This window comes from Cucurbita pepo, chromosome LG01 (genome assembly GCF_002806865.2).
Source record: "Cucurbita pepo subsp. pepo cultivar mu-cu-16 chromosome LG01, ASM280686v2, whole genome shotgun sequence".
Taxonomy (NCBI): domain Eukaryota; kingdom Viridiplantae; phylum Streptophyta; class Magnoliopsida; order Cucurbitales; family Cucurbitaceae; genus Cucurbita; species Cucurbita pepo.
Window position 1 is genome coordinate 12,647,453 of NC_036638.1, and position 11,489 is coordinate 12,658,941.

At 30.4% G+C, this 11,489-nt stretch overlaps 3 non-coding genes across 3 annotated transcripts; 1 reads left to right on the forward strand and 2 right to left on the reverse strand.

Annotated features, from left to right (window-relative positions):
- Window positions 1-2,463: 2,463 nt before the first annotated feature.
- TRNAQ-UUG lies at window positions 2,464-2,535 on the reverse strand. Its single transcript has one exon. It is a non-coding gene; the product is annotated as a tRNA-Gln (tRNA).
- A 1,163-nt stretch (window positions 2,536-3,698) lies between these two features.
- On the reverse strand, window positions 3,699-3,786 carry TRNAS-GCU. Its single transcript has one exon. It is a non-coding gene; the product is annotated as a tRNA-Ser (tRNA).
- A 1,813-nt stretch (window positions 3,787-5,599) lies between these two features.
- Window positions 5,600-5,671, forward strand: TRNAR-UCU. The gene has a single exon. It is a non-coding gene; the product is annotated as a tRNA-Arg (tRNA).
- The last annotated feature ends 5,818 nt before the right edge of the window (window positions 5,672-11,489 follow it).

The following is an 11,489-nucleotide window of genomic DNA, read 5'->3' on the forward strand; positions in this document are numbered from 1 at the left end:
TTCAAGGAAATATAGAATAGCAGGAACATTTAAATAGGTTTGATTCTTTATCGGATCATAAAAACCCACTTTACGAAGATCTCTTCCTTCTCTTCGGGCTCGAACATCAATTGCAATGATTCGATAAACGGCTCATTGGGATAGATGTAAATTAACAATACCCCCCCCCAGAACCGTATAAGAAGTTTTCTCCTCGTACGGCTCGAGGAAATTCAAAGTCATGTATAGAATTCTAATTTTCAAAGTCATGTATAGAATTCTAATTAATGTCAAATGGATTCATAGATTATGAAATCAATTAGACTATGATTTAAATACCTTTTTTCTGATTCTTTTGTTTATTTTTTATTCTTTTTTGAAAAAAAAAAAAACTCATTCTTATCCTCATAACTCAAGTTGTATAACTCTCACTCAAAGGAAAACAACCCTTAAGCTTAAGCATTTCATTTATTGAGCGGTCTCTAACCCCTTAATTTTTGCCTGTCTCCTTTAGAATCTATTTCAATTCTTCATTCTGATCTAGTTTAGTTATTGAGACAATTGAAAAAGATTTTTACTTGTTGAGGGGATCCTTTATCCTTGCCTTTAATCATTGGGTTTAGACATTACTTCGGTGATCTTTAATCGTTTCAAAATGGCAGCAACATACCATTTTTTCTGATTGATTTTTATCAAAGAATCATATAAATATATAAATAATGGATTCTCATGTGATACACTTTTGATCAAATTTGACGTTTGAATTTGAAACTTGGTCGAATTGGATCCTTTCGATTTCTATACCGAACATATACTTACGAAGTAGTTTTAACTTATTGATTGACACTAACCCTAGATCTCTGCCCTTGATAAATGAATCAATACTTTCTACTCGAGCTCCATCATGTACTATTTACATCAAAACCCTCAAAAAATTAGAGCTCTAGTGGAACAGAACAAACGATGTCGAGTCAAGAGCATCTTCATTCCTATATAATATAAAATGGTGGGTATAAGAATCCACAGTAGATCATGTCCTTCAAGTCGCACGTTGCTTTCTACCACATCGTTTTAAACGAAGTTTTACCATAACCTCTAATTTCGTGCAACTGGTATGTAATTGATTCATTTATGGAATCATGTATAGTCATTGGTTTAGTTGGTCCATAGTAATCTATACTCTTATGACATGGGTAGTTTTTGAAAAAGTCTTGGGAATACTTCTATTTATTTAAACCCATATTTTATTATATATATTGGATCATATAACATTTTTTTTCTATGAGTGCAATATTTATTTCTCTATATATAGATATTTTCTATATAATATCTATATCGAGATCGAGAGAGAGATTTTTGAATTTCTATAAAATCAATTAAGAAATCATTAATTACGAATAATTAAGAATCTCCATTTTTCAATTTCTTCATAGAATGGATTCACGAGTTTCATACTTCTTCGAGTACCAAGGACTCATAAGAAATCCTTAAAAAGATTTAATTGATTGAAAATTTGCAATATTATTATTTGAATAAGGTTTTGTTGTAAAAAAAAAAAGGATTTATTACATTTTATTATCATAAATAAATGTATATTCGGATTAACCCATCCATAATTTGAAACAAATAGATAGATCCAAAATAAAAAAATTTTTCACAAAAAAAATAAATAAAACGATAAAAATACATAATAACAAGACATACATCTCAGCATTTTCTGCCTAGTTTATTTAAGTTAAGAGACTCAATTCAATAATCTTTCCCTAAAATAAAGTGAAAAAGATATATAAATAACCTCTGTCTGAATTGTTACTTGGATTTACAATTATCCATTAAAGACAAACACAAAATCCGAAAAAATGAGGTGAAAAGAAATACATAATATGTTACATATGTAATTTGATTCTTTGTTAATCAGATTCGGGCAGATATTAAAATTGATATCTTCCATTATGGATTAACTCCTATCTACCCCCCAATTATATAGAGTAGATGCATCATAAATAAAAAAAAAAAGCTCCTACGGGGGACTGGACTAGTTTCGGAGGTGCTAGACTATCTTGTATAAGACCAAAATCAAACAGATCTAGATTAAACGATTGTTCCTACCTTTTTTTTTTTTTTTTTTACTCTAAATTTGAGCACCCTAAATAGGTCTTAAGAGACTTAATATCATTGATTGAATTCCATTAATGCCAAAAACACAAGACCTTCGTGTTTATAATTCATAAATCCACAGAAAAAAAAAAAAAATACTCGGGTTTCACACACCATTTAAGAGATAGAGAATAAGAGAAGCTTTCGCATTTCGATTTGAAATGCATCATTATAAGAAAATAAGAAGGAACAATAATATTCTATCTATATCTAATACTAGACTCTTAAGCATAAGGTTGTTTAAAAGGGCAAGCTTTAGTCGGATATGATATGGAATATTTTTCTATATATCTTAGAATATACTATTCTATATATAATACACATACTCTGGGACGGAAGGATTCGAACCTCCGAATAGCGGGACCAAAACCCGTTGCCTTACCACTTGGCCACGCCCCATTTATATTCACCACCAATAAACACTAATATTCGTAGTGGTTGGTCGTCAATTCCAGTACAAAGATTTATAGAAATAATTATATTGTTGCTCGGATTTTGATACGTTTATAGATCCAATTAAACTGAATTTATTGATCATTACATATAATTCCATTAAGATAATGTATGAAAGTAGGATTTCTTCTATTCTCTTTTTATTTGAGAATTGAAGGATTTTTGATTGGCTGAGTTCAAATCAAAGAAAGGTTTTTTGACCTACTTTATGTTATTAATTTTTCCCGTATCCCTTATATCATAGCAATAATACGGGATTAATAACTCAATCAAATCAAAAGAAATACAATTATCTTCAAGAACAAAGAAAAAAAAAAAAATTGTTATGCTTAATATCTTAAGTTTCATCGGTATCTGTCTTAATTCTTTCCTTTATTCAAGTAGTTTTTTCGTCGCCAAATTGCCTGAGGCCTACGCTTTTTTGAATCCAATAGTAGATATTATGCCAGTAATACCTCTATTCTTTTTTCTATTAGCTTTTGTTTGGCAAGCTGCCGTAAGCTTTCGATAAGATTTTTAATACTGTCCGAGACAAATTCATTATTTACTAGAAAAAAAAATTCTAACTAGTTATAAGATCAGATAAATCGTACATACAGTCTGAACCTTTGAGTTGAGTCCAATATTGAAATTCTTCTATAGCTGTGATAAATCTGGATCACTCTCATTTTCTTATTCTTACTTTTTTCCATTGAACGACCCTGTTAGAGTCCCCCACAATATATAATTGTAGGTATGAAATACAATTTTCAGTAATGAACGACTCAACTCGTAAAAATTTTTCCTATTTCTTTTCTAGAAATAACTTCACTGCATTTCTTGGTGTCAAAACAGGTTAAGATAGAGAATCTATTCTCTTAAAAAAAAAAAAAAAAATGATCTTGGAGATTGTGTAATGCTTACTCTAAAACTATTTGTTTATACAGTAGTAATATTCTTTGTTTCTCTCTTCATTTTCGGATTCCTATCTAATGACCCGGGACGTAATCCGGGACGTGAAGAATAAAACAAATGATTTTTTTCATTGCTTGATTTTGAAATGTTCTAAAAATTTTATCTATTCCACATCTTTCCTAAACTATAAAAAAATACCAAGTAATTGACAGAAACGGAAAGAGAGGGATTCGAACCCTCGGTACAAAAAACTCGTACAACGGATTAGCAATCCGACGCTTTAGTCCACTCAGCCATCTCTCCCCAAATTGAAAAAGGATAATTACTATGATACATAGTATAAAAAATAGAAAATGAAGGCTTGAAAAAAGCCCTTCTTTATCTCTCTTGATTATCTTTATCTACCCTTTAATTATATGGATATATAATTATATCGATATATATAATTATCTAGATATATCGATGGATATCGATAAAATCGATAAATACTTTTATGAGCAATTCCATTTAGATAAATTAGATAAAGTAAGGGCTCAAAAGAAGAGATATCTCCAATCCTAATATATAAATATTACCAATATATTAAAGATTGCTAAAAATATATATTTCTAAATAAAAAAAAAATATAGTACCTCTTTTATTTTATTTCATCCCAAAAGTCCTTGTCATTTTATTTCCACGGCCTGGCCTGGTCAGTACCTAGCCGGGCTTTTTTTGTTCCAATGAATCGTAGATAAAATTATTTTTTTTATTTGAAAACACAAAATTTTTTTGAAACAAAAAAAATCGAAACAACAAGAATCATAAGAAGATTTATTATTTGATTCCTATGATACAGAAAAAGATGATATAGAATCAAGGTGCCATTCCTTACTATTATTCTTTATTTTAGTACTTTACTAGAATAGAATTAAAAAACTTGTTAATTTTTTAATTAAAATGAGTCCTCTTTTCCTAATCTCATCAGTCGCCCTGATGAAAATACGTCAACGTTCGAATTTTCATGATTCTTTTCTGATCCGATCTTTTTATTATTTATTACTACGACTTATTTTCGTCTTCGACAAAAGGTCAATTTATATGCAATAATTGCATTGTAGCGGATATAGTTTAGTGGTAAAAGTGCGATTCGTTCTATTAATCCCTTAATAGTTAAGGGATCCTTCGGAATTATTAATATTCCGATCAAAAACTTTTTTTCTTAAAAGGATTTAATCCTTTACCTCTCGATGAAAGATTCGAGGAAAAATATAAATTCTCGTGATTTGTATCCAAAAATAAGTTGGAAATTGAAAAAATTGGATCACGAAATTACGAAACATAATTTTATTGAATTGGATCAATACTTCCAATTGAAGGAATAAGGGATCCATGGATAAAGGTAGAATTTTTTCTAATCGTAACTAAATCTTCAATTTTTTCTTTGGATAAGGGAGATTGAAGCAAAACAAAATAGCTATTAAACAGTGTCTTTGGTTTACTAGAGACGTCGACATCGTTTTTTAGCTCGGCGGAAACAAACTACTTTTCCTAAGGATTATATTAAATAGAAATAGGGAACGAAATAAATAACTGGAAAGATTGTTATAATCTCCTCTTGTATAGGGATCATCTATAAAGCGGGTCCTTTTGAATGCATTCAGACGGAAAGGCTGACATAGATGTTATGTATGGGTGGCATTTTTTTTTTCTTTACATCTTACATGTAAGAATTTATCCATCTTCCATAAAGGAGCCGAATGAAACCAAAGTTTCACGTTCGGTTTTGAATTAGAGACGTTCAAAATGATGAATCAACGTCGACTATAACCCCTAGCCTTCCAAGCTAACGATGCGGGTTCGATTCCCGCTATCCGCTTATCTTATTCTTATTATATATATTCTTATATATATTATAAATATAATAAATTATTCATTAATTAATTGAAATTTTTCAATTAATTAAAAATTAAAATGGAATTACTCAAATCAAAATTTTCACATTACTTAATTTTAAGTAATGTATTACTTAATGTAATGCATCATTGAATTGAATACGCAATTTCCGGAATTGTCACACATTTTTTTTTACGAACAAGAGAGGTGAAAATACGAAAAAAAAAAATTGGAATGAAAAGCGTCCATTGTCTAATGGATAGGACAGAGGTCTTCTAAACCTTTGGTATAGGTTCAAATCCTATTGGACGCAATTTGTTTCCATATATTTTTTTAGTTTCCAATTTCTATATCATGTCAAGAAGGGTATTTTGAATGATTTGAATAAGAGACGTGTATAGTTAATATAATAACTACTAATTATTAATTTATTAAAAATAGTAAATTAGTTTTAATATTAACTGTAATTGTAACTATCTTTTTAGATTTTTTTAGAAAAAAACTAATAATTCGATTCTGTTTTATTTGAAGATAAGATATTAGTAGAAAGGATGGATATTCAAATTCGAAATATTAAGATATTTNTTTATTTGAAGATAAGATATTAGTAGAAAGGATGGATATTCAAATTCGAAATATTAAGATATTTATGATATTCTAAATATATTATTAGAAATAGAATCTAATTTTGACTTTTAACTCTTTTAACTATTTTAGTAAAAAATTTCTTAATTGTATTTACATTTCATTTTAATATTGATATATATTTCTAGAAATATTATTTACTTTCTTTAATATATTTATATATATTTATATTTAGTATTTTCTAAAAATTATATATTCTACCTAATAAATGAAAAGAATGAAATTATTTCATGTTGAAATTATAACATTTTCAAGTTATAAAATTTATTTATACTTTACTTGTTTTCTTTTATACTTGGTCTTGAAGTAGAAAACGTTCCATCTGTTCCTGAATAGCTTCTTTCAAAAGGGCTTCCGCTTCAGGGGTGAATGTCTTGGTGGAAGATATTATTTCTTGAAACTGAGGTTTATTCGTTTTTACGTAAGTACGTAACTCAACGAGAAATTTTCTTACTTGTTCAATTTCTAATGAATCAAGATAACCATTCGTTCCGGTATAAATAGTCATTATCTGTTCGTCTACCGTGAGAGGGGCTGATTGGGATTGTTTGAGCAACTCACGTAATCGTTGACCTCTTGCCAATTGATTCTGAGTAGCTTTATCGAGATCAGAAGCGAATTGCGCAAAGGCTTCTAATTCGACAAATTGAGCCAATTCCAATTTTGATTTGCCGGCTATTTGTTTCATGGCTTTAATTTGAGCTGCAGATCCTACTCTGGAGACGGAAATACCCACATTAATAGCAGGTCTGATTCCAGCATTGAATAGATCCGCAGATAAGAATATTTGTCCATCGGTAATGGAAATTACATTAGTAGGAATATAAGCTGAAACATCTCCCGATTGGGTCTCAACTATTGGTAAAGCAGTCATACTTCCTTCACCTAAAGCAGAACTTGATTTAGCGGCTCTTTCCAAAAGGCGTGAATGCAAATAAAAAACATCTCCCGGATAAGCTTCGCGGCCGGGCGGTCTTCGTAAAAGAAGAGACATTTGTCGATAAGCTTGTGCTTGTTTGGAGGGATCATCATAAATGATTAAAGTGTGTTGTTTTCTGTACATAAAATATTCAGCCAAAGCTGCTCCTGTATAAGGGGCAAGGTATTGTAATGTAGCCGGAGAATCCGCCATTTCGGCTACTATAATAGTGTATTCCATTGCCCCCCTTTCCTGTAAAGTAGTAACTACTTGAGCCACAGAAGAGGCTTTTTGACCAATAGCTACATAAACACATATTACATTTTGCCCTTGTTGATTCAGAATCGTATCCGTGGCTACTGCAGTTTTACCGGTCTGCCTGTCCCCAATAATTAATTCTCGCTGACCACGTCCGATAGGAATCATCGCATCAATAGCAATAAGTCCTGTTTGAAGAGGCTCATATACGGAACGTCTCGAAATAATACCAGGAGCGGGAGATTCAATTAACTAGTATAGAAAGTGTACCTGTCACCACGGTGCCAGACGTTCCTGCCTCTTTACTGGTGGTTGCATATGCCCTGGTCTATGGGCGGGTTTGTATGGTGGGTTCTCGAATGATCAGTCCTCTAAGGGGTTCCCTTGAATTTCCTGCGCTCCTTGTAGAGCAAGTTCTGGCTGAGTGACCTGCATGACCGCAGATATAACACATACCTGAGCCTGTCAAACATCTCCCAACATGTTGTTTTCCACAGTCGTGGCACAGGGGCTTCTCCGGTGTTAGGTATTGGGCTATTGGCAGTGAGCAGGTGGCCTATTCTGATATCGAGGTCTCTGAAGCAGTGGTTGGAATTCTGTGGTTCCGACCTCGACAGGGCGTTTCTTCCCTGCGACAACCGTCGGCTTCGGTTTTTTTCTTCTCCAGAGGTTCCTCTAGGGACTTAGGCGTCCATAGGGCCTCTTCATAAGTTGAGTTAAAAGCCTCCAACATGCGGCGGGTCTTCGGGTTCAACCCCAACACAAATTTCTCCATCTATTTCTCTTCCGTGTCAGCTAATGACGGTGCAAACCTTCTTAATCTCATGGACTCCTGATCATACTGATCCACCGTGCGACCTCANCCGTGCGATCTCCTTGGGTTAAGTGATTAAACTCTTGTTGTTTCTTTATACGGGTTTCCTTTGGATAATAATACTTCAGAAAGGCTTCCTTAAAGGTTTCCAACGTTGTAATCCCCTCACCCGGGTTGATACTCTATTTATTGTCCGACCACCACACTTATGCATCTTTTTGTAATACATACGCCGCACACGCCACCTTATGTTCATCAGGGCATCTCATTGATTCAAAGGTCGTTTCCATGTTTGCAATCCACATATGAGCCGCTGTGGGATCTTCCTTTGAACCGACAAATGGACGGGGGTTATACCATCTGAAATTCTTTAACCAACTCGCACCCGTGTCCGGTTGCGGGTTGTTGGCCGGTTGTATAGCTACCGCATCCATTGGTTGCGTGGCTATTGCCGCGACTTGTTGTGTAGCTAACAACGTGGCCTTTGTGTGGCTAGCATTGCTTGCATTGTCGTTTGGAGTGATTCCAATATTAACCTTGTGGCGGGGTCTAACCCGGGCTGTGGTGCAGCTTGAAGAGACGGTGCGTATTCAGGAGGGGGTACAGCTTATGGGGGAGGTGCATATTCAGGAGGTGGACGGTTTGTGGGGGAGTTGCATGTTCAGGAGGTGGTACAAACGCATAGCGTCGAGTAGTCGACCATTCTTGGGAAGAGTTTCTTTCGGCTTCTCTTCTTCCCCCTCTTCTAATGGGAGGTCGTCCTCTCCCGAACTTCTTANTTTTTTTTACTCTAAATTTGAGCACCCTAAATAGGTCTTAAGAGACTTAATATCATTGATTGAATTCCATTAATGCCAAAAACACAAGACCTTCGTGTTTATAATTCATAAATCCACAGAAAAAAAAAAAAAATACTCGGGTTTCACACACCATTTAAGAGATAGAGAATAAGAGAAGCTTTCGCATTTCGATTTGAAATGCATCATTATAAGAAAATAAGAAGGAACAATAATATTCTATCTATATCTAATACTAGACTCTTAAGCATAAGGTTGTTTAAAAGGGCAAGCTTTAGTCGGATATGATATGGAATATTTTTCTATATATCTTAGAATATACTATTCTATATATAATACACATACTCTGGGACGGAAGGATTCGAACCTCCGAATAGCGGGACCAAAACCCGTTGCCTTACCACTTGGCCACGTTCCATTTATATTCACCACCAATAAACACTAATGTTCGTAGTGGTTGGTCGTCAATTCCAGTACAAAGATTTATTGAAATAATCATATTGTTGATCGGATTTTGATACGTTTATAGATTCAATTAAACTCAATTTATTGATCATTACATATAATTCTCTACGACCTCCAGCTCATATTATAAAATAAATCTTTTTTATTTCGAACTACAATAAAAATGTTAGGTTGGAGCTAATAAAAAATACCTAAATAATATTAATTATTTTGTTTAAGTATTATTTTGATCTACCTTTGATGTAAAACAGGTAAAATAAATCTTAACATAAATATGAAAATAAATGTATAATAAAAGAATAACTAATACTTACTCTATCTTTTTATTATTTCGAACTAAAATAAAAATGTTATATTGAAGTCGATAAAAAAAAATACTTAAAATAATATTAATTATTTTGTTTAGAAATGATTTTGGTCGGCCTAACCGGGCCTTACTATAAATATATATATATATATATATATTTATAACGTAGTACTAATCTTTTTTATTTCTTATTTCGAACTAGAATAAAATGTTAGGTTGAATCTAATAAAAAATATCTAAAATAATATTAATTATTTTGTTTAAGTATTATTTTGGTCTACCTTTTATAAAATAAATCTTAACATAAAAATGAAAATACATGTATAATAAAAGAATAACTAATACTTACTCCATCTTTTTTTATTTCGAACTAAACAAAAACTATTATGTTCGAACCTCATAAAAAATACCTAAAATAATTAGTAAAATAAATCTTAATATAAATATGAAAATACATGTATAATGAAAGAATAACTAATGCTTACTACATCTCTTTTGATTTCCAACTAGAATAAAAATGTAATATTGAATTTGAATTTTAAAAAATACCTAAAATAATATTAATTATTTTGTTTAAGTATGATTTTTGTCTATAAGAAGGTCTAACCTGGCATTCATAACAAAAAAAAATATATATATTTATAAATAGTTCATATTTAAGACATTTATTAAAATTGCTTACTAATCTTTTCTATTTCGAACTAGAATAAAAGATTAGGTTGAAGCTAATAAAAAATACCTAAAATAATATTAATTATTTTGTTTAAGTATTATTTTAGTCTATCTTTTATCTAAGACCTGTAAAATAAATCTTAACATAAATATGAAAATACATGTATAATAAAACAATAACTAATACTTATTGCATCTTTTTTTATTTCGAACTAGAATAAAAATGTTATATTGAAGTCGATAAAAAATACCTAAAATAATATTAATTATTTTGTTTAAGTATGATTTTGGTCTGCATAACCTAGCCTTCCTAAAATAATATTAATTTTTTGTTTAAATATGATTTTGGTTTATATATAAGGCTTAACTAGTACATATTTAAAAGAAGAATAACTAATACCTATCTTTTTTTATTTCGAACTAGAATAAAAATGTTATATTGAAGTCGATAAAAAATACCTAAAATAATATTAATTATTTTGTTTAAGTATGATTTTGGTCTGCATAACCTAGCCTTCCTAAAATAATATTAATTTTTTGTTTAAATATGATTTTGGTTTATATATAAGGCTTAACTAGTACATATTTAAAAGAAGAATAACTAATACTTACTCTATCTTCTTTTTATTTCGAACTAGAATAAAAATGTTATATTGAAGTCGATAAAAAATACCTAAAATAATATTAATTATTTTGTTTAAGTATGATTTTGGTCTATATATAAGGCATAACCTAGCCTTCCTAAAATAATATTAATTATTTTGTTTAAATATGATTTTGGTCTATATATAAGGCTTAACTAGTAAGACATTTTTTAACTAGTACATATTTAAAAGAAGAATAACTAATACTTACTCTATCTTCTTTTTATTTCGAACTAGAATAAAAATGTTATATTGAAGTCGATAAAAAATACCTAAAATAATATTAATTATTTTGTTTAAGTATGATTTTGGTCTATATATAACGCCTAACCTAGCCACAAAAAAAATATATTTATAAACTAGTCCATATTCATTTATTAAAATTGTTTACTAATATTTATTATTTCGAATTAGAATAAAAATGTTAGGTTGAAACTAATAAAAAATACTTAAAATAATATTAATTATTTTGTTTAAGTATTATTTTGTTTACCTTTTATCTAAGACATGTAAAATAAATCTTAACATAAATATGAAAATACATGTATAATAAAAGAATAACTAATACTTACTCCATCCTTTTTTATTTCGAACTAAATAAAAAATATTA